Genomic DNA, 22822 nt, shown 5'->3' with positions numbered 1-22822 from the left:
TGCCTATGGAATTTCTTTTCACAGACAATATATATCTTTCATTAATGCCTTCAAAATTTCCTACAAAGATTAATTACAATAATGCTTCATATTAACATCATCTTTCTTTTTAGCATGTTTGGCGATTACTGATCCTATTTCACGCTTTTTAATAATGTGGTGAAAACCTTTTTGAAAAACCACAAAACCAAGAAAAGAATTTTTACCATTATTCACGTTGGGCTCCATGCTCTTTACACATAGATGCAACCACTGATCCCAGGACATGGTGGACTGCTTAAATCAGCCAAGAATGACCATTCTAAGGAATACAAGTTAGAGCAGATATAAAGAAACTATGACCTTATGTTCATTCATCACTGTATTCCATCTTTCATTCAGTCACTCAGGTAGGTATCAACTTGGATAATGTTTATTTTATTTTTCTTAAGTGAATGAACAATATCTTGTCCTTGACAGAAAACATGAATATTAACTATTATTTAGAAATTATATCACTTTAGTCAAAGAATAGATGCATATGTATCTTTCATAATAAGCATTTATTTTTTATATACAGTAATAATATTTCTTGCCTAATTCCATATTTTAATAATGGACAAAGTTTCACCACCTTCATCTTTCTCTGTATTTGTTTATTATTTTATTCAACTAGTTATAATAATAATAGAAATGCATGAATGTAAAGGCCAAAAGAAGATCCCTGTATATATTCTTGGCACGTGTCTAGAGGATCACTTGAAATGGGGGTGGTGGACAACAATCTATCCATGTTGGACTTCAGAGTTTCAGAGTTCCATATATTCATCGTATACAACTCCTACGTCACTAGTGGCCATCACCAATCCATATTATAACTGTTTTCTTCATTTCTAGAGTGCTATTGACTAATTTATTAATTCACTAATTATTTTGAAGCCCAATTATCAAAAAAAGCAGCCATGAAATCCCTATTCTGTTTATCGAATCATTTTCATATTAATATATCTCTTTCTTTAAATATCCTGTTTTTATGTTTCGTATCATTTCAATATTTGCCACTTGGCTACAGGTGACCAACTTTATTAAATATGCCACTTTTAAAAACTACACTGAATATCCTGAAAAAAAATCACTGAAACCCAGACAAGAACTTTGACTCTTATGCTGATTTCTATGCCACCAGGTCATATGGCTTGAACTAGCTCAAGTGTGTCCATTCTGAGAAGGATAGCTGATGATTTAAAAAAATGGTTAAATTCCTATTCCAAAAAAAAAAAAAAAAAATTCCTATTCCCATTGATCCTTGATTTCCTCATTTTTTACCTATTCATTTAGTAATTTATAAATCATATATACTATTTATCTTAATAAAATGAAGAGCAGAAAACTTGAAACAGACCCACAACAACAACAAAAAAATGGACTCTTAATTATCTGTGTTAATAGGATTCTTAGTCAAACAAATGACACTCCATTCTTTGTCTTTTTTTCTTTTTTTTTAGATTATATTCTTGATCCCTTTATTCCTTAATGAGTTTCAGTGTTTTCAATTGTGCTAATACTATCTCATACCTGATCACAAATGTTCAGAGTTAAAAAGCACTTTGTCCTTTCCTTCTTTATTTATTATTTGTATTTCTTTAATGGTCCTACAATTAGTCTATTAACAATAATAAATTGTAATCTATAAACCCAATACTGACATGGGGTATATTTCTAACACCTGTCTATAGGATTAAATAAACAGAATATACTAGATATTATGTTGGACCTTGGTATCCAGACACATGGTATTCATTGTCCATGACTCACCCACCATCATTCATCACCACTGACTCATGATTAGACCTCTTTCTTTTCATTCTCATTAACATTTGCTTATGGTTTAACAAAATTAATTCACGAAATTAAAAATAAACAAATGTAAGATCCCTTAATATCCTTAATATCTCTCTCTACAATCTTTTCCAGAGACTAACTCTGTTTCAAAATCTGACTTCAAGGTTTGCATTTATGGATATAAATCATCAAATTAATGTTTCATATCAATCTGATATTTAATACTGGCATATTTTGCCTTCTTTTATTGTATTTAATATTTGGAATAATCTAATGAATGCCCTTAAACAAACCACCTAAGCTCAAATACTGACACTCACACTGGTCTCTTCAGCATTCCTAATAACATAGACGCAACTGGAGAGCACATCATCTTGAAAGATGCTTTTATCAGCTCAAGTGGGTCCATTCTGAGGTGTACAGATCAGAGAAGATGATAATAAAAAAAAACTCAAGAACTCAAGTTTCTTTTGTGTTGGACCTCAGAGGTCCAGACATATATCATTCATCATACGTGAATCCTATGCCAAGAGTTATCATTGATCCAAAGAAGACCACTCTCTCTTCATTCTTCTCTATACTGTTTATTGATTTATTAATTTATTAATTATAATTCTGAAACTGTATTATAAAAAATAAAACAAGTCCTTGAGCTCCCTAGTAGTAACTAGAATGATTCTCAGAATATCTATGTCATTAACTATCCTCAGTTTCTCATTTATTAATGAAAACAATACCTCATATTAAGCCTGTAATTGTTACTAGGATAGAGTTCACATTCTTTGATTATATTTCACACTTTATACAAGTACAGCGAATATCCTTAAGCAAAATACCAGAATGAAGATAAGAACACCGATTATTACTCACATTGGTCTCCAGACTCCTCCAACAGAACTATAGCCCTGGAGCTCATGATCAGGGAAGAATCCTTAAAGCAAGTCCAGTGTGTCTGTTCTGAGGAATGCAGGGCAGAGCAGATGATAAAAAAGTGAGACATCTCTCCAATAATTGTTGCTTTTCACTTTTTATTTAGTTAAGCACTTAGGTAATCACTAATTTGGTATAAATATTGTTTTTCTCTTAAGGAAAAACAACTTTGATTTTACCACTGACCCAGAATCTGAACATTGTTTATGCCTTACACCATCAATAGCCTCCTTAGCCATCCAGGCAACAGTCCTGTACCATCTTCTTCAAATGGAAACCCAGAGTCTTCACAGGATGTTAACAGTATTTCTTACATAATCATATATTTTTATAATTGAACAATGCTTTACTCATTCATATAAATTTATATATTTATTTATAGATTCTCCTATTTATCCAATTATACTAATAGCATGAAAACACGTGAACTTTAACATCAAAGATAATATCATTTTATATTCCTGACATGTGTCTAGAGAACCCCTTCAAACAATGGGAATGGACTAGATTTCTTCCATTGGACCTCAGAGTTCCAGACACATATTCATCGTATACAACTCATATGCCACCAGTGGTCATCATCGATCCAGCATCCTCCCTCTTTTCCTTCATTCATTTCTTTGTTTAATGATTAAATTATTAATCCACTACTGATAATTTCTAAACACTATGATTCAGCAAAACCCAAGAAGAGTTATTGCATTCCTAATCTGTACATAGATTATACCCACATCAATGTGTCTCTTTCATTAATTATCCTGTTTTCCACACTTGAATTAATTAATATAATTTTCATATATCCCAGATTTATCACTGAGATACATTGCCTTCTTCAAGTACATTTTGTACTTTAAAAAAAATACTTAACCTAGGGATCCCTGGGTGGCGCAGCGGTTTGGCGCCTGCCTTTGGCCCAGGGCGCGATCCTGGAGACCCGGGATCAAATCCCACATCGGGCTCCCGGTGCATGGAGCCTGCTTCTCCCTCTGCCTGTGTCTCTGCCTCTCTCTCTCTCTCTCTCTCTCTCTGTGACTATCATAAATAAATAAAAATGTAAAAAATTTAAAAAAAAATACTTAACCTAGAAAAGAATTTAACTGTTATTCACACTAATCTGCATCCTCCAATTACATAGAGGGAACCACAGAGCTCATGCCCATGAGGGTATGAAGAATGTCCATTCTAAGGAGGTCAGAGCAGAGCAAGTGATAAAAATAACTAAAATCTAATTGACATTGATCTTTGCTTTTTATTTCATAGGCCCAGGATTTAGATATTTATTTTTCATCTTTATATATATATTTTTATATATAAATAAAAATTTTATATATGATACACAAATATATAATAAAATGTATATAAGTATATAATAAAATATATAACTTATAAATACATAAAATACATAAATAAAATGTTAAATATTTTAAAATATAGTTAAAATATAATACAAAATACATGAAATATAATATAAATGTGATCTATAAAATATGTAAATGAATAGAATACAATATGTAAATATATAAATACATAAAATATAATATGAATATGTAAGATATGTAACTAAAATGAAATATATAAAGGATAAAATAATATATAAATACATATTTTATTATATATTTATCCAAACAAAATGTAAAACTCAACCTTGAGACTAACCCAGAACAACACAACTGATTCTTACAAATCAATGCCTATCTGATTTTTAGCCAAAGAGGTGATACATCTTGATCTGTTATTTCAAATAAGCACCAGTATTTTCAGTTTTATTAATATCTTTTATATCACCACAGATGTTCAGTTAGGCAATGAATGTTTCATCCTATTTTTCTTTAATTTTTATTTATATTTGTTCAATACTTCTATCATTATTCCATTAATAACAACTACATCTATGAAATCAATACAAAAATATGATCTTGGTATTGATTTGTATTGACACTGACATCTTTCTGTGGAAAAAAAATTTGTCTATAAAATCAATAGCATTTCTTGCCTAACCCAGTAATCTTTTATCTGGACAATATTTCATTCTTCTTATATTTATTCATTTTTATATTTACTATCTCATTGATCCAATTATAAAAATAGAAACAAAAATACATTAACATAAAAGACAAAACTAAGATCTTTCTGTATTCCTGACACCTGACGGTTGAATCATTTCCAACAGGGGTAATTAAGCAGGAAACTTTCTGCTGGGCCTCAGAGTTTCAGACATGTTTACTATATACAACCCATACACCACCAGTGGTGGTCATTGATCCAATATTGTACCTTTTCTTCATTTATTTCTACATTGTTGACTAATTCATTTATTCACTAACTATAATTTTACAACTATGATTCACAAAACCCAAGAAGCCACTGATATCCTTATATGTATCTAGAGTCATTTTCACATCAGTATATCTGATTCATTAATCATCTTAAATTTCATTTATGCCTTAATAAATAAAATTATATGTTTTCAGCCAGTTCAATATGTATCAATGGGTTACAGTGGCCTTCTTCAATTCTATATAGTACTTTTTTCTTTCTTTAAGTTTTTATTTAAATTCCAGTTAGTCAACATACAGTGTAATATTAGTTTCTGGTGTATCATATAGTGATTCATCAATTCCATACATGACCCGGTGCTCATCACAACAAGTGCCCTCCTTCATCCCCATCACCTGTTTCCCACATCCCACCCCCTCCTACTCCCCACCAATGACCATCAGTGTGTTCTCTACAGTTAAGAGTCTGTTTCTTGGTTTGTATCCCTCATTGTCCCTTCTTCCCTTTGCTTGTTTGTTTTGTTTATTGAATTCCACATATGAATGAAATCATATGGTATTTATCTTTCTTTGCCTGACTTATTTCACTTAGCATAATGCACTCTAGCTCCATCCATGTTGTCGTAAATGGCAAGATTTCATTTGTTTTTATGGCCAAGTAATATTCCATTGCAAACATATACCACTTCTTTTTCTTCTCAGATCTAGGGTTAGAGTTACGGTTAGGGGCTCATGACCCTGAGATCAAGAGGGATGTTCTACTGACTGGGGCAACCATGCATTCCCTTTGGTCTTTATACATGTCTTCTTTATCCCACCATTGACACCTTACAAATATCATTAAAATTCGTGAACACAAAGACCAAGAAAAAAAATCGTGTATATTCTTGACACCTGTCTACAAGATCCCTTGACACATGGGGAATGTACTAGATAACACCGTGTTGAACCCTAGAATTCCAGACATGTAGTATTCATTGTATATGCTTAATTTACCACTAGCCATCTTCACTGATCTGTGACTGGCCCTCTTTCTTTTCATTCTCATAAACATTTGTTTACTGATTAATTCATTCATAAAGAAATCTTTAAAAAATTAGAATAAGATCCATCAACATCTCTACCATCCATTTGTAGAATCATTTCCACAGAGACTAATCTGTTTCATTAGCTGACCTCAATATTATACTTTGGCCAACAAAATGCTTCATCTCAACCTAATAAATAACATTGGCATATTTTATATTCTTTAATAATACTTTTGAATAGTACAGTAAATAACCCTAAACAAATGACTCAGGCCGAGACAAGAACTTTAACTATTACTTCCATGGTCTCCATGCTCCTCAAACATAGATGCAACCAGAGGGCTCATGACATTGGAATGTTACAATCAGCTGGAGTGCATCCATTCTGAGGAGTACAGAGCAGAGCAGATGATAAAAAATTAGACATTCTTCCATTTACCCTTGATTTACATCTTGTATTTAGTTGGGCATTTAGACAATCATTATTTGAAGTCTATTTCATTTTTCTCTTAAGAGAACCAAAAAAAGAAAAAGAAAAAGAACCTACTTTGAACTTTGCACTGACCCAGAACATAAACATTGTCTATAATTGGTCCTCCATAGAGGTTACATTTGGGTACCATTTATTTCTCTTTGGACTACTCAGTGTTTTCAAAATATATTAATAGTATTTCTTGCCTCATTTTTTTACATCAGCTTTTCGAATCACGTATTTCCACAGTGATATTTCAATGATCCAATTTTAACAAAGAATATAAATGTATGAAGAGAAAGACCACATCTGTTTTGTGTTGGACCTCAGAGTTCCAGACACGTATTCATCGCATAGGACTCATACGCCACCAGTGGTCATCATCGATCCAATATTGTCCTTCTTTTTCTTCATTCATTTCTGTTTATTGGTTGATTAAAATATTAATTCATTAATAATAATTTCTAAACGCTATGATAAACAAAACCCTAGAAGAGCCTTTCTATCCCTAGTCTGTACATAGATTATTCCCATATCAATGTATCTTTTTTATTAATTATCCTTAGTTGTCTACACATGGACTAATCAATGTTTCATATATTCCATATTTATCACTGAGATACAGTTGCCTTTTTAAAAATTATATTTCAACATGAAAGACTCCTAACTCTGGGAAACAAACTAGGGGTGGTGGAAGGGGAGGTGGGTGGGGGGTGGGGGTGACTGGGTGGCGGGCACTGAGGTGGGCACTTGACGGGATGAGCACTAGGTGTTATTCTGTATGTTGACAAATTGAACACCAATAAAAAAATAAATTTATTAAAAATAAAATAAAATAAAATAAAAATTATATTTCACACTTTTTAATAATACAGTGAATTGCCTTTTAAAAACCACCTGGAGGAGTACCTGAGCAGCTCAATCAGTTAAACCTCTGACTCTTGATCTCAGCTCAGGTCTTGATCTCAGGGTTGTGAGTTCAAGTCCCATGTTGGGATCCACATTGAGTGGAATAAAAAAACAAACACATGGAAACCAAGAAAAGAACTATTACTCACATTAACCTCTGTCCTCTTCTTATACAGAGGTAACAAGGACCTCAAGACCATGGAAAATGCTTTCATCAGCTTGAGTGCATCCATTCTGAGGATGACAGAGCAGAGCAAGTAATAGAAAAAATTGAGACCTAACTGCAATTGATCTTTGCTCCTCACAATTCATACAGTCAATATTTAGTTATTTTTTTCAGTATGTATATATTTTTATCTTACAAAAGGAAAAATTCAATTTCACTACCAAAAAGAATAAAAATCACTCTTTTTATCAGAGTATATGTGTGTGACCTCAAAGAGGTGTGAGAACTTTGTCCATTTATCTCTTAATGGGAATTACTGTTTTCAATGGTTATTACTAATATCTCTTGCCTCATCACAAAACTTAATAACTAGACAATGTTCTGCTTTCTTGTTTTTTACAAATTTGTATTTTTAATAGTTCCATCATTATTCCATTAATAACAACCAATCTATGTCCATAAAATCACTATGAGAATATGATCTTTGTACATTCCAGACATTTCTTCACTGAAACAATTCCAAAAGAGGGAACAGATTAATTAATTTCCATGATTGCCTCAGAGTTCCAGATTCATACATGAGCAGTCACATTTGGGCCTCATTATAGTCATTAATGTCTACATGCTTTTATTGAATAATTCATCAATTAATAACGATAAAATAAATGCTTGGGGAGCTCAGAAACTTGAAGCAAGATCCTTAAATATCTCCAACATTTGTCTTTAGAATTACTTCCTGCTGACAATAGCTTTTATTAATTAACCAAAATGTTTCCTATATAGATTAATTAATATAATGCTTCATATTAGCCTCAAATTTACTCTCTGGCTATGGTTGTGACCATTAACTTTATATCACATTATTAATCATGCAGCTAAAATCTCTTTTAAAAGACCTCAAAACTGGGGCACCTGGGTGGCTCAGTTGGTTGGGAGTCTGCCTTCAGTTCAGGTCATGATCCCAAGGTCCTAGAATCAAGCCCTGCATCAGGCTCCCTGCTCGGTGGGGAGCCTGCTTCTCCCTTTCCCTCTGCCTGCCTCTCTCTCTGCTTGTGCTTTCTCTTTCTCTGTCAGATAAATAAATAAAATCTTTTTTAAAAAACCCACAAAATCAATTTGGACTCTCAAAGAATTTTAACTATTACCCACATTGAGCTCCATGCTCTTCACACATAGATGCAACCACAGAGCTCGTGACTGGCGGAATGTCTAAATCAGCAAGGGTGACTATTCTAAGGAGTACAAGACAGAGCAGAGGATAAAAAAAAATGAGACCTTATAATCATTGGTCCCTGCATTCCACCTTTCATTCAATCATTAATAAGCAATGAATTGGGATAACCTATATTTTATTTTTCTTAAGAAAATAAACAGTATCAATCCTGTAGCTGATAGCATGAACACTGACCATTACTCAAAGAATAATGCCATTATACCACATATTTCCTAATACATATTTGTTTTCAAAATGTATTGACGGTATTTCTTGTTTAACCACATATTTTTGTAACTAGACAATATTTTACCCACTTCTTATTTATTTATTATTTCATTGACCTAATTTAAAAATAGAAAGTATCAACATTAAAGACCAAACACAAGATTATAGATTTATTTATAAATCATTTATCCAAATATAATAATAACATGAAGACAGCTAAAAACAAGATTCTGATATATTCCTGATAGCTCTGTATAAGATCCCATCAAACGATGGGAATAGACATTTTATTGTGTGTTGGACCTCAGAGTTCCAGACACATACTCATCATATACGACTCATACACCACCAGTGGTCATTATCAATGCAGTATTATCCCTCTTTTCCTTCATTCAGTTCTATTTTATTGACTGTTTATTGACTAACTTATTAATTCATTAACAATAATTTAAAATCCTATTATTCAGAATAACGCAAGAGTTATGATAATCCTAATCTGTATATAGAATAATTCTCAAATATAGCTCATTCATTAAGTATCTTAAATTTCATCTGTGATATAATAATAATAATAAAAGAAAATGTAAAAAACTATCTTAAATTTCATGCATGTAATAATATAATGCTTCACAGGAATTCAGTAGTTGTCACTAGGCTACACTTGGCTACGTTTGACCTTATGGTACTTTTAAAAATACATTGAATATCCTTAAAAAAAAAACACAGCGGAAACCAAGAACTTGACTATTACTCACATTGGTCTCTGTGCTTCTAACGTACAGATGCGATCATAGAGCTCACCACCATAAAACAATTCTTAGCTTGAGTATGTCGGTTCTGAAATACACAGCACAGTAAATGATAAAAAGAAAAAGAAAGTTAAGACTTTATCTCCACTGATCCTTGCTTTTCACATTTCATTTACTCACTTATTTCATGACATGAATATGTTTTTCTCTTAATAAAAGAATCTACCTCAAACTTGACATTGACTCAGAAAGACTACACTCTTACTTATCTGTATAACTCTTAGCTAAGAAGGTAACACCCTTTTTCCACTTCTTAACATAAATATTTTCAATTTTATTATTTCTTGCCTCACCATATGATACTTCATAGTTAGATAATCCTTCTCCCTCTGTTCTTTACCTATTATGTATATTTCTTTAATATGCATATTATTGATCCACTAATCGTTGATCTACTAATAATAACAAACCCAAACTTACAAACTCAAAATAAGAATATGATCTTTGTATATTCCAAATATCCATGTACAGAGTCAAAGAGAATAGCAGGAGTGGACTATTATGTTGGACCTTGTATATCCAGACACAAATTGCTCATCACCCATGATTCATCAATCATTTGTCATCACTGTTCCTCTAGAGGCCCACCTTTTCTTCATTCCTTCCTACATTTGTATTGATTAAATCATTAATTCATTGAAAATATTTTTTAAAAATGAGTATAATTCACAAAAACTGAAGCATCTTATTGTTGTTCGAATGCCCTCAACTTCTGCCAACAGAGGCTCTATTTCTTTCATTAATCAATCTCAATGCTATGTAATAGATTAATGAACACAATGTTTTATATCATATCTATTTGTTAAGCATAGTGAACCTTTTTATTATATTTATTACTTTTTAGTAATACCATGAACACAAACAAATGACCAAATCAAAACACTACTATTACTCTCCTTATTCCGTTTCCTAACACAAAGGAGAATCACCTGACAATCCTGATCACAGCAGAAGATGAAATCAGCTCAAGCATCTGTTCTGAAGAATATGAAACAGAGAAGGGGATGAAAAGATTGAGACCTCCTCTCCACTGACCCATGTGTCCCACCATTCATTTATATAATCATTTAAGCATTTATTGGCTTAATGGAAATATTAATTTTACCTTAAAAATAAACTTCAAACTTGGAACTGAGTCAGACAATAACTGACTATAGCATTTCACTGGGTTTTTTTTTCCAGTCCCACCCATTTCACTGTTTATATCAACCTTAGTCGAAGATGTAATATACTTGGTCCTTTTATATACATCCTAATGTATATTAATATTCTTTTACCTTGCTACATATTTACCAAAAAGCAATACTTCAACTTCCTCACCTTTATTCATTCATATATTTATCCTATTAATAGTTTTATAAATTTTATTTTAATTAATTTTATAAATTATTAAAATTCATGAACACAAAGACCAACAAAATTCTTATATATTCCTAACATCTGTATTTAGGATCCCTAGACACAAGAGAAAAAGACTAGATTACTTCTGTATCAGATCTGAGTTCCAGACGCATAGCATTCATCATATATGAGCTCATACACCACCAGCTTTTATCACTGGTCCAAGACTGACCCTCTTTCTCTCCATTCTCAAGAAAATTTATTTATTAATTCATTAATCAAAAACTATACATAAATTAAAAATATAGTCCTTCAACATTTCTAACGTGTCTATATAATATTACAGAGACTAAATCTCTTTCATTAACTACCCCAGGATTACCTTTATGGATTAGTAAACATATTGCTTCATATCAGTCTAGTATTAAACATTGCTATATTTTGCTTTCTTTGATTATATTTAATACTTTTGAATAACGCACTGAATAGCCCTAAACCAAGACAAGAGCTTTGAGTCTTACATAGTCTTGATGCTCCTCCAACACAGATGCAACCAGAGGGCTCACGACCTTGGAAGAATGTTACAATCAGCTGGAGTGCATCATTTCTGAGGAGTACAGAGCAGAGCAGGTGATTAAAAAAAATGAGATATTTTCCCACTGATCCTTGCTTTATATCTTTCATTAAGTCAGGCATTTAGGAAACCATTACTGGAGAATATTTATTTCATCGTCTTTTACAAAAATGAACTGCTTTGAACTTCCTAGTGATCCAGAATATAAAAACTATCTAAAATTTGTCCTGTCCATACCATCCTAGCCAAAGAGGGGACAGTCACGTACCATTCATTTCTCTTTGGACTTCAGTGTTTTCAAATTATATGAATTGTACTTCTTGCCTCTTCACATATTTTTAAAATTGGACAATGTTTCTACAATTCACTTTTTAAAAATATATTTCCTTATTGATATTTCAGTGATCTAATTATAATCAAGAATGGAATCGCACGAAGAGAAAGACCACATCTCTTTTGTGTTGGACCTCAGAGTTCCAGACACGTATCATTCATCATCCGTGACTCATACGCTGGCAGTTATCATCATTGATCCAAAAAGACCACCTTCTCCTCATTCATTTCTACATTGTTCATTGATTAATTCATTAATTCACAAATTACTATTTAAAACTATATGATTCACAAAACTTAAAGAAGAAACTGTTATCCATAATATGTATCTAGAATCATTCACACATCACTATATCTTTCAACAATTATCCTGCTTTTCATAAATGTTATGTAATACTTCATTTTAATCCTATATTTGTCACTAAGACATAGTTGGCCTTCTTTGATTACAGTTCATACTGTCTATTGATACAATGAATATCCTTAAAAGAACACCAGAAACAAGACAAGAACTTTGATTATTACTCACATTTGTCTCCTGTCTCCCCAGTACAGAAATACAATTCTGGGGCTCTTGATCAGGGTAAAATTCTTGAAGCATGTCTAATTTTTCTGTCCTGAGGAGTATAAAGCAGAGCATATCATAAAAATAGTCAAGATATTCTCTACTCAGTCCTTGCTTTTAACCTTTCATTAAATCCATTGTTGGTCAACTATTAATTCGGTGTAAATGTTTTTTTCTCTTAAGAAAATGAATAACTTTGATCTTACAGTGACCCAGAATCTGAACATTGTCTATGACTTATACTATCTATGTCAACCTTAGCCATACATATAACACTTGGGTAGCTTTTACTTTTAATTAAACTTCACAGTTTTCAAAGAATATTAATACTATTTCTTGCATAATAACATATTTCTATAACTGGATAATGCTTTATTGCATTTCTTTTATATTTGTTTATTGATTATTTCATTGATCCAATTATAAAAATTGAAAGATAATGCATGGACACTAACACCAAAAACCAAATCCTTGTATATTCTAGACATCTGTCCACACAGGATCTCTTCAAACAATAGGAATAAACTAGATTTCTTTTCTGTTGGACCTCAGAGTTCCAGACACGTATTCATCATATATGACTCATACGCCACCAGTGGTCATCATCGATCCAATATTGTCCCTTTTCTTCATTCACTTCTTATTGTTTACTGAGTAAATCATTAATTCACTAATAATTTTAAATGCTGCAATTCACAAAAACTGAGGAAAACTTGTATGTTCCTATCTCTACCGAGATAATTCTCACATCGATACATTTCTTTAATTATTTATCTTCAGTTTCCCATGGATTAATCACTGCAACAGTTTATATATCGCATATTTATCACTAAAATATAGTGCCTCTTTCTATTATATATTGTAGTTTTTAATAATATAGTGAAATACCTTTTAAAAACAACGCATAAACCAAGAAAAAAATTTCAACTGTTACTTACATTTATCCCATCCTCCTATTATACAGAGGCAACCACAGAACTCAGGATCATGGAAGATGTTAAATCAGCTCAAGTATGTCTGTTCTGAAGAGTACAGAGTAGAGCAAGATAAAAAAAAAAAAAGTTTGGGATATTATATACGTTGGTCCTTGCATCCCATCTTCAGTTTAGTAAATCATTAAGCAGTGCTTTGCAATATTTCACATTTTATTTTCTCATAAGTAAATGAAAAATATCGATCTAGCCACTAATGAAGAGTATAAACATTGACTATTAATTATCAAGAATTATATCATCCTCAGGCAAAGAACAAGTCCTGTACCATATATTCCCTTATAGGTATCACTATTTTAAATATACACTAATATTAGTCCTTACCTAACCACATATTTTTATAATTGGACAAGATTTCACTGCTTTCATCCTTATTTATTTATATGTTTGTTTATTATTTCATTGATCCAATTATAAAAATTGAAAGAAAATGTATGAACATAAGGACCAAAACGAAGATCCTTATATATTCTTGATATCTGTCTATAGAATTACCTAATACAGGACAATAAACCAGATTCCACTTCTGCTGGACCTCAGAGTTCCAGACATGTATTCATCGTATATGACTCATACGCCACCAGTGGTCATCATCGATCTAGTATTGCTCCTCTTTTCCTTCATTCAATTCTACATTGTCTATTGACTAATTCATTAAATCACTAACAATAATGCCAGGACCCTATCATTCACAAAAGCCCAAGAGAAGTCATAATATCTTTAATCTGTAAATAGAATCATTCTCACATCAACATATCTCTTTTAAAACGATGCTGTTAAAATAAATAAATAAATAAAATAAAATGATGCTGTTATTTATGCATTAATCAATATAATGTTTCATAAAATTCAATATTCATCACTGAGCTATTGTTGGCCTTCTGTAAGTCTACTACATGGACTTTCAAATAATATACTGATTCACTGAATAAAATAATCATTGGAGCCACGACAAGAAATTGGAGATTACTCACATTGTTCTCTGTGCTAAAACAGAGATGCAACCACAGAGCTTGCCACCATGGAATATTGTTTAATTCAGCTCAAATGTGTCCATTTTGAGAAATGAAAAGCACAGTCGATGATAAATAAAATAAAATAAAATAAAATAAAAAATAAAATAAAACACTTATTTCCATTGATTCTTGCTTTCCACATTTCATTTACTCAGGCATTTAGATATTTATAAATATTTCATAACATTGATTTTTTTCTTATACAGCAGTGCAAAAATCCTCAAACTTGAGATTGACCCAGAACAATGAAATTGACTCTTAATTGTTCATGTCTAAAGGACTGTGGGCTAAAGTGACACTCTTGATTCATTTAATTCTTAATGGGTGTCAGTATTTGAAATTTTTATTAATATTTCATGCCTAAATACAGGTCTTCATAGTTGGACATCTTCATGCTTTTATATTTATCTGCTATTCATATATCTCCATGGTTCTATCCTTGATCCACTTGTAATAATAAATATAAATCTATGAACCCAATAAAAACATTATCTTTGTTATTTCAGAAAAACTGTCCATAGGATCAAATAAACAGAAAGACTGTACTGAACTGGACCTCAGAGTTCTAGATACACAGGATTCATCATCCAAACTCATCTGCCACCAGTCATTATCATAGGTACAAAAAAGACCCACTTTTTCTTCATTAATTTCTACATTGTATCAATTCAATCATTAATTTTTTGATCATAGTCAAATATGCAATTAACAAAACCTAAAGAATCAACAATTTGAATATTCCTAACATCTATCTACAGAATAATTGCCAACATAGATCATATCTCTCTCATTAATCAATCTCAATGTTACATATTATCAATTAATCAATGTTCCATATCATATTTATCACTGGGCCATAATTTACTTTTTTATTACATTTATTAATTTTTAATAATACTTTGAATACCCTTAAATGACCCAAACCGAGATAGAATCTCTAATTACTACTCACCTTGGTTTACTCTCCTAAGACACAGGAAATACAACAATCTTGATCAGGGTGGAAGCTGAAACCAGCTGGAGCATCTGTCCTGAAGAGTACCAAGCAGATAACATGAGGACAAAAATGAGACATTCTTCCACTGACACTTGCTCTACATCTTTCATTAAGTCAGGCATTTAGGAAACCATTACTGGAGAATATTTATTTCATTGTCTTTTACAAAAATGAACTGCTTTGAACTTCCCAGTGATCCAGAATATAAAAACTATCTAAAATTTGTCCTGTCCATACCATCCTAGCCAAAGAGGGGACAGTCACGTACCATTCATTTCTCTTTGGACTTCAGTGTTTTCAAATTATATGAATTGTACTTCTTGCCTCTTCACATATTTTTAAAATTGGACCATGTTTCTACAATTCACTTTTTAAAAATATATTTCCTTATTGATATTTCAGTGATCTAATTATAATCAAGAATGGAAACGCACGAAGAGAAAGACCACATCTCTTTTGTGTTGGACCTCAGAGTTCCAGACACGTATCATTCATCATCCGTGACTCATACGCTGGCAGTTATCATCATTGATCCAAAAAGACCACCTTCTCTTCATTCATTTCTACATTCTTTATTAATTCATTAATACCCTAATTATAATTTTTACACTGTATGATTCACAAAAACTCAAAAGGGCCTTGATTGCCTTAATATATATCTGAACAAATCCCACATTATTATATATCTGTCATATTTACTATCATTTTTTCATAAATGCTTTCATCATTGTAATATTTCATTTTAACCCCATATTTGTTACTAGGACACAGTTGAACATCTGAGTATATTTCATCTTTTTTAGTACTACAGTGACTACTCTTAGACACACCACCCAAACCAAGACAAGAATATTGGTTATTACTCACATTGGTCTTCCAACTCCTAAAACAGAGATGGAACTGGAGCTCCATAATCAGGGAAGGTGTGGTATGTCTGTTCTGAGGAGTATAAGGAAGAGCAAATGATAAGAAAGGTTGAGACATTCTTTCCATCGGTCTTCACTTTCCCCCGCCCATGTAGTCAGTCATTTGGGCAATCATTAATTTGGTGTACATATTTTTTCCCCTTAAGAAAACAAACTTCAAATTTACCACGGACTCAGACGATGAGCATTGTCTATAACTTATCCTGTTAATATCATCATCCTTAGCTGCTATACCACTTGCTTCTAAGTGAACTGCAGAGTTTTCATGATATATTAATAGTATTTCTTGCCTAATTGCATATTTTTATAATTAGACAATGCTTCACTTCTTTCATCATTTTTATTTATATATTTATTTATAGAATCACTTATTCGTCTAATTGCAATGATACATATAAATGCATGAACTTTAAAATCAAAAACAAGATCTTAGTGTATTCCTGACATATATCTAATCTATTGGATACCTTCAAATAATGAGAATGTACTAGATTAATTTTTCGTTGGACCTCAGAGTTCCACGTATTCATCGTATACGACTCATACGCCACCAGTGGTCATCATCGATCCAATATTGTCCCTCTTTGTTATATTCTCTCTGTATGTTGATTAAATCATTGGTTCACTAATAATTTAACACCCTACTATTCACAAAAATTGAAATGAGTCTTTATGTCCTTAAACTGAATATAGACTTGTTCTCACATTATTATCCTTCATTAATTATCTTCAGTTTTCCATATATGCATTAATCAATATAATATTTTCTAAAACTCAATATTTATCACAGAGCTATAGCTAGCCTCCTATGATTCTACATGGAATTTTCAAATAATACACCAAATGTGTCGAGAAAAAAAATCAATGAATCAAAGACAAGAAATTTGATTATTACTCACATTGGTTTCTGTGTGTTTCTGTCACACAGATGGCATCATAGAGCTCACTGCCATGGAATAATGCTTGGTTAGCTCAAATGTGTCCATTCTGAGAAGTACAAACCATAGTCGATAACAGGAAAAAATTATAAAAGTTTTATCCTCATTGATTCTTGCCTTCCACATTGAATTTACTGAGTCATTTAGGAATTCATAAATTTTTTGTAATATAGATCTTGTCTCTTAACAAAAAGGAAAATTTCAAACTTGATACTTACCAGGAATAATGAAACTGACTCTTAATTATTCATGTCTGTATAATCTTTGGCCAAAGAAGGGGCATCCTTGAAAGATCTATTTCATGGAGGGCATCAGTGTTTGCAAATTTTATCAGTATTTCTTGCCTCAACATATTATGTTCATAGTTAGATAATAACTCACTTTTTCTTCTTAATCTATTATTTATATTTCCTTTAATGGTTCTATCATTGGTCCACTAATAATAACAAATATAAATATATTCATCCAAGGGACACCTGGGTGGCTCAGTCGGTTAAGTGTCCAACTCTTGATTTCAGCTCAGGTCATGATCTCAGAGTCATGGGGTCAAGCTCCAAGTCAGGCACCACATCCAGTGTGGAGCCTGCTTAGGATTCTCTATCCCTCTCCCTCTGCCCTTGTCCTCAATCAATCAATCAATCAATACCTCTAAAATAAGAACATGATCTTTATTCATTCCTAACATCTATCCATAGGATCAAATAAACAGAGAAAACAGAATACTTATTGTATTGCACCTCATGGTTCCAAACACATACTGTCCACTGTCCAAGACTCATCCCCCACCTGTCATCCTCACTGGTTCCATTAGAGGTTTGTTTATACACTCATATAGTTCTATCAGTTAAATCATATCATCATTGGTAATAATGAAATCAATACACGATTAACAAAAACTGAAGAACATGATACTTGAATATCCCTAACCTCTTCCTATAGAAGCATTGCCAAAATCAATCTCTTCCATTAATAAATATCAATAATACATATTATCAATTAATCAGCATATTCCATATAATATCATTGAGCCATAGTTAATTTTTCATTATATTTATTACATTTTAATAATATCATGAAAGCCCTGGAACAAATGACCCAAACCAAGAAAAGAACTTTGAGCATTACTCACATGGTCTCTTTCCTATAAAAGGGAAACATGGTGACCTTGATCACAATAAAGGTAGAAATCACCTTGAGCTTCTATTCTGAAAAGTACCAAACACAAAAAGTGATAAAAAGATTGAGACTTTCTCTCAACTGATCCATGTATCTGTCTATTGATTATTTCATGGTTCAATTATAGTAAGAAATGGAAATGCATGAAGAGAAAGAACACATCACTTTTGTGTTGGACCTCAGAGTTTCAGACACATATTACTCATCATCCATGACTCATACGCCGGCAGTTATCATCACTGATCCAGAAAAGACGGCTTTCTCTTCATTCATTTCACTATTGTTTATGGATTAATGTATTAATTCATTAATACTTAAACTCTATTATTTATAAAACCCTAACAAAGCCTTGATAATCCCTAATATCCTTCTAGATCCATTTTCATATCATTATAGCTCTATCATTTATTAGCTTTTCATACATGCATTAATCAATATCACACTTCCTATAAATCTCTTATTTGTCAATAGGATGAAGATAACCCTCTTTGTTTATATTTCAAATATTTTATTGCTATAGTAAATACCCTTAGACAAACAATCCAAACCAAGACAATAAATATGATTATGCTTACACTGGTCTCCAGTCTCCTAAAATAGATGCAACCTTAGAGGTTGGGATCAAGGAAGAATCTTTAAATCAGGTCCAGTTCTCTTCTAAGGAGTACAAAACAAAGCAGGTGATTAAAACAGTTGAGACATTCTCTCCATTGATCCCAGCTTCAAGATCCACATAGCTCTCTAGACAATCATTAATTTGGTATATATATTTAGTCTGTTAAGAAAACAAACAACTTTGATCTTGCCACTGAGCCAGAATAGAAACACTGTCTATAACTTATACCGTCTACATCATTCTTACCCTAAGAGGTAATGGTCAAATACCACTCATTTCTAACTGAACTTCAGGGTTTCCATTACAGGTTAATAGTATTTCTTGCCTCACCACATATTTTTATAATTGGACAATGCTTTACTCTATCATCTTTAATTATTCCTATATTTATTTGTAGATTCTCACATTTATCCAATTATAATAATTTTAAAATGCATGAATACCAAGATCAACAACAAACCCATCATTTATTCCTGACTATAGGATGTCTATTGGACGCTTTCAAACAATGGGAATGGACTAGACCAATTTTATGTTAGCCCTCAGAGTTCCAGACAGGTATTCATCATATACAAATCATACACCACCAGTGGTCATCATCGATCCAATATTGTACCTCTTCTACATGTTTCTATTTGTTCATTTATCAAATCATTAATTCACAAATAACTTTTGAGCACTAAAACTCAAAAAAAAAGAGGCTGTAAGCCTCAAATCTATATACAGAATTAAAATCACATCAAATATAACTCCCATTAATATCCTCAGCTTTTCACACATGCATTAATCAATGTGTTTCATATATCCCATATTTAACACCGAGATCCAGCTGCCTTCTTTAATTATATTCTACACATTTTAATAACACAGTGAATAACCTTTAAAAAATCCACTTAAATTGAGAAAAGAACTTCAACTGTTACTCACATTAATCTCCATCCTCCTATTATATAGAGGCAACCACAGAATTCATGCCCACGGAAGACACTGAATCATCTCTTGTGAGTTCATTCTGAGGAGTACAGAACAGAGCAGATAATTAAAAAAAATTGAAACCTAATCCACATTGATCCTTGCCTTCTGGTTTCATTTACTCAGTATTTAGGTATTTATTATTGTTTCTTTATATATATTGTAACGTTATAAAAATTCAATCTTTAGGCTGAGGAAGAACAATTAAAGTGACTCATACCTCGTACCCAGACTTGCCCATATACCCATGGTCAGAGAGATGACCCTTTGATCCACTTACTTCTTAATGGACATCATTCAATGTTTGCAATTTTTAGTAATAATAGAGCCTGCCTTGCTACATGGGCTTGTATTTCGACAATTCCTCACTCTATTCTTCCTTATATGTTTATTTATATTTACTTGATGGTTCTATCATTAAGCCATTAATAATAACAAGTCTGTATCTATGAAACAATACAAGAATATGATCTTATTCCCTACAGCTTCTGTAAAATCAATTTCAACAGAAGGACAGAACATCATGTTCTGTGTTGGACCTCAGAGTTTCAGACACATAGTTTCATCGTCCATGACTCCTATGCCACTGGTCATCATCATGGGTCCAGGACTGAGTCTCTTCTTAGTTCATTTCTACTTTTGTATGAATTAAATGATCAATTCATAGATAATTATAAAAATAATAAATGGTTCACAGGAACCCAAAAATAAGATCCTTTAATATCACTAACATCAATTTACAGAATCATTATCCAAATGGACTGCATGACCTCTATCCTATACGTTATTGATTAATCAACATAATGTTTTTTATCACATTTATCTTGAGGCCACAGTTAATTTTTTATTAATTTAATAATTTTTAGTTATACCATGATTATCCCTAAACAAATATCCCATTCTAAGACAACCACTTTGACCACTGTTCACCTTCGTCTTTTTCCATACTCAAAGGGAACACTATGATCTTCATCACGGCAGGAGCTGAAATCAGCTCAAGCATCTGTTCTGAAGAGGAACAAGCAGATAATATGATAAAAATATTGAGATATTCTCTCCATTGATTCTATTAGCTTGTAGTAATTTAGGCATTTATTTAATTATTATAATTTTCCCCTTAATAAATTTAAATGTCAAAGTTGTAACTGACTTAGTAACTACTACTTACTCTCCATATCACTCTTACTCAGACTTGTGCACATGAATCTTTTATTTCCCATTCTGATTTATATTAAGATCATTTTACTTATTACATATTATAGCAATGAACAATGCTTCACTCTCTTCATAGTCATTTACTATATATTTATGCTACTATTCATTTTTTATAACAATACTTTTAAATATTCATGTACACAAAGGCCAAGAACATGATCCTCACATATGCCTGACATCTCTCTGTAGGGTCCCTTCAAATGGGAAAAAGAACTAGGTTTCCCTTCTGTTGGACCCCAGAGTTCCAGGCCTGTAGTGGTCATCATCCAAAACTTGCATGCCACCACTTGTCATCATTTATCCAGTTATGTCCCTCATTATCTTCAATCATGTCCACATATTTTTATTAATTCATCAATTCACTAATAATAATAAAATAATATGTAGGGGTCCCAAAAAGTTAAAACAAGTCTCTTGAATATCTCTAACGTTTATCTACAGAATTAACTCCCATTGATAATATATAATATTCATTAACTGACCTCAATGTTTCCACATAGATTAACTAACATAATGCTTCATATTAATCTGTTTCTAATTATTTGGTCATTGCTGGCCATAAAAAATTATACTTCACAATTTTTTAATAATGCAGTGAAAACCTTTTTGAAAAACGAAGAAAAGAATTTTGACCATTACTCACATTGGGCTCCATGCTCGTCACACATAGATGCAACCACAGAGCTTGAGACAATGGTGAACTGCTTAAATCACCAAAGATGACCATTCTAAGGAGTATAAGAAGATCAGGGGATAAAAGATTGAGACCTTATGTTCATTCTTCCCTATATTCCACCTTTCATTCAGTCAGTCATTTAGATAGGCAGTGACTTGGGATTACATATATTTTATTTTCTATTAAGTACACAAACAATAACAATCTCCACCCTGCCATCAAAGAATATTAACACTATCACTTAACACAGTCTATACCAACAACTTTAGTCAAAAAAACAATACCCTTATACCATCTCTTTCCTAATGGATATGTCTTTTCAATATAATTAATGTGTTACTATATTAATTTTTGCCTAACCAAATTGGCAAGACTTGGTTAATTGGACAAGGCTTCACCTTCTTCATTTAAATTTGTCTACACATTTGTGTATTAATAATTTCATTGATTCAATTATAAAAATAGGAAGAAAATTCATGAACATAATGACCAAAATAACAATCTTTATATATTCCTCTAGATCACATCAAACAGGGACAATGGAGTAGATTCCATCTGTGTTGGACCTCAGAGTTCCAGACACGTATTCATCGTGCACAACTCATACGCCACCAGTGGTCATCATCGATCCAA

The 22822-nt window shown here is 32.0% G+C and overlaps 1 long non-coding RNA gene, 20 other non-coding genes and 2 pseudogenes across 33 annotated transcripts in view; all 23 read right to left on the bottom strand.

Annotated features, from left to right (window-relative positions):
• Positions 1–22822, bottom strand: part of LOC112657025 (uncharacterized) — a 107058-nt gene that overhangs the window by 4711 nt on the left and 79525 nt on the right. For 12 of the 13 annotated variants that reach the window (XR_007412562.1, XR_007412568.1, XR_007412569.1 and 9 more), the window contains 18 exons: positions 22157–22241; positions 21229–21306; positions 20254–20338; positions 19286–19367; positions 18664–18739; positions 17496–17583; positions 16538–16609; positions 15626–15704; positions 14632–14699; positions 13604–13687; positions 12630–12717; positions 11715–11800; positions 10782–10830; positions 9799–9880; positions 8752–8834; positions 7586–7670; positions 2692–2778; positions 207–301 (listed from right to left, as the gene is read on the bottom strand). This is a non-coding gene — a long non-coding RNA (uncharacterized LOC112657025). The remainder of the gene's footprint in view (positions 1–206; positions 302–2691; positions 2779–7585; positions 7671–8751; positions 8835–9798; positions 9881–10781; positions 10831–11714; positions 11801–12629; positions 12718–13603; positions 13688–14631; positions 14700–15625; positions 15705–16537; positions 16610–17495; positions 17584–18663; positions 18740–19285; positions 19368–20253; positions 20339–21228; positions 21307–22156; positions 22242–22822) is intronic. The other variant, XR_007412567.1, reaches the window with a different exon arrangement.
• On the bottom strand, positions 774–849 carry LOC112658168 (small nucleolar RNA SNORD113/SNORD114 family; annotated as a pseudogene).
• LOC112658189 (small nucleolar RNA SNORD113/SNORD114 family) lies at positions 1748–1821 on the bottom strand. The gene has a single exon (XR_003135583.1). It is a non-coding gene; the product is annotated as a small nucleolar RNA SNORD113/SNORD114 family (small nucleolar RNA).
• LOC112658169 (small nucleolar RNA SNORD113/SNORD114 family) lies at positions 2297–2368 on the bottom strand. The gene has a single exon (XR_003135566.1). It is a non-coding gene; the product is annotated as a small nucleolar RNA SNORD113/SNORD114 family (small nucleolar RNA).
• Positions 3269–3340, bottom strand: LOC112658141 (small nucleolar RNA SNORD113/SNORD114 family). Its single transcript, XR_003135541.2, has one exon. It is a non-coding gene; the product is annotated as a small nucleolar RNA SNORD113/SNORD114 family (small nucleolar RNA).
• On the bottom strand, positions 4947–5016 carry LOC112658181 (small nucleolar RNA SNORD113/SNORD114 family). The gene has a single exon (XR_003135576.1). It is a non-coding gene; the product is annotated as a small nucleolar RNA SNORD113/SNORD114 family (small nucleolar RNA).
• Positions 5972–6046, bottom strand: LOC112658190 (small nucleolar RNA SNORD113/SNORD114 family). The gene has a single exon (XR_003135584.1). It is a non-coding gene; the product is annotated as a small nucleolar RNA SNORD113/SNORD114 family (small nucleolar RNA).
• On the bottom strand, positions 6847–6918 carry LOC112658149 (small nucleolar RNA SNORD113/SNORD114 family). The gene has a single exon (XR_003135548.1). It is a non-coding gene; the product is annotated as a small nucleolar RNA SNORD113/SNORD114 family (small nucleolar RNA).
• Positions 9341–9412, bottom strand: LOC112658159 (small nucleolar RNA SNORD113/SNORD114 family). The gene has a single exon (XR_003135557.1). It is a non-coding gene; the product is annotated as a small nucleolar RNA SNORD113/SNORD114 family (small nucleolar RNA).
• On the bottom strand, positions 10357–10428 carry LOC112658191 (small nucleolar RNA SNORD113/SNORD114 family). Its single transcript, XR_003135585.1, has one exon. It is a non-coding gene; the product is annotated as a small nucleolar RNA SNORD113/SNORD114 family (small nucleolar RNA).
• On the bottom strand, positions 11344–11417 carry LOC112658180 (small nucleolar RNA SNORD113/SNORD114 family). Its single transcript, XR_003135575.1, has one exon. It is a non-coding gene; the product is annotated as a small nucleolar RNA SNORD113/SNORD114 family (small nucleolar RNA).
• Positions 12229–12303, bottom strand: LOC112658152 (small nucleolar RNA SNORD113/SNORD114 family). The gene has a single exon (XR_003135551.1). It is a non-coding gene; the product is annotated as a small nucleolar RNA SNORD113/SNORD114 family (small nucleolar RNA).
• Positions 13207–13278, bottom strand: LOC112658129 (small nucleolar RNA SNORD113/SNORD114 family). Its single transcript, XR_003135530.1, has one exon. It is a non-coding gene; the product is annotated as a small nucleolar RNA SNORD113/SNORD114 family (small nucleolar RNA).
• On the bottom strand, positions 14187–14258 carry LOC112658145 (small nucleolar RNA SNORD113/SNORD114 family). The gene has a single exon (XR_003135545.1). It is a non-coding gene; the product is annotated as a small nucleolar RNA SNORD113/SNORD114 family (small nucleolar RNA).
• On the bottom strand, positions 15224–15297 carry LOC112658170 (small nucleolar RNA SNORD113/SNORD114 family). The gene has a single exon (XR_003135567.1). It is a non-coding gene; the product is annotated as a small nucleolar RNA SNORD113/SNORD114 family (small nucleolar RNA).
• LOC112658153 (small nucleolar RNA SNORD113/SNORD114 family) lies at positions 16132–16206 on the bottom strand. Its single transcript, XR_003135552.1, has one exon. It is a non-coding gene; the product is annotated as a small nucleolar RNA SNORD113/SNORD114 family (small nucleolar RNA).
• Positions 17100–17167, bottom strand: LOC112658154 (small nucleolar RNA SNORD113/SNORD114 family; annotated as a pseudogene).
• Positions 18266–18340, bottom strand: LOC112658192 (small nucleolar RNA SNORD113/SNORD114 family). Its single transcript, XR_003135586.1, has one exon. It is a non-coding gene; the product is annotated as a small nucleolar RNA SNORD113/SNORD114 family (small nucleolar RNA).
• LOC112658150 (small nucleolar RNA SNORD113/SNORD114 family) lies at positions 18883–18957 on the bottom strand. The gene has a single exon (XR_003135549.1). It is a non-coding gene; the product is annotated as a small nucleolar RNA SNORD113/SNORD114 family (small nucleolar RNA).
• On the bottom strand, positions 19862–19933 carry LOC112658156 (small nucleolar RNA SNORD113/SNORD114 family). Its single transcript, XR_003135554.2, has one exon. It is a non-coding gene; the product is annotated as a small nucleolar RNA SNORD113/SNORD114 family (small nucleolar RNA).
• Positions 20832–20905, bottom strand: LOC112658160 (small nucleolar RNA SNORD113/SNORD114 family). Its single transcript, XR_003135558.1, has one exon. It is a non-coding gene; the product is annotated as a small nucleolar RNA SNORD113/SNORD114 family (small nucleolar RNA).
• LOC112658163 (small nucleolar RNA SNORD113/SNORD114 family) lies at positions 21743–21817 on the bottom strand. Its single transcript, XR_003135561.1, has one exon. It is a non-coding gene; the product is annotated as a small nucleolar RNA SNORD113/SNORD114 family (small nucleolar RNA).
• On the bottom strand, positions 22750–22821 carry LOC112658138 (small nucleolar RNA SNORD113/SNORD114 family). Its single transcript, XR_003135538.1, has one exon. It is a non-coding gene; the product is annotated as a small nucleolar RNA SNORD113/SNORD114 family (small nucleolar RNA).

Source organism: Canis lupus, chromosome 8, assembly GCF_003254725.2.
Source record: "Canis lupus dingo isolate Sandy chromosome 8, ASM325472v2, whole genome shotgun sequence".
Lineage (NCBI taxonomy): Eukaryota > Metazoa > Chordata > Mammalia > Carnivora > Canidae > Canis > Canis lupus.
Note: the sequence above shows the minus strand (reverse complement) of the source record. Positions and strands in the feature narration are given on the sequence as shown.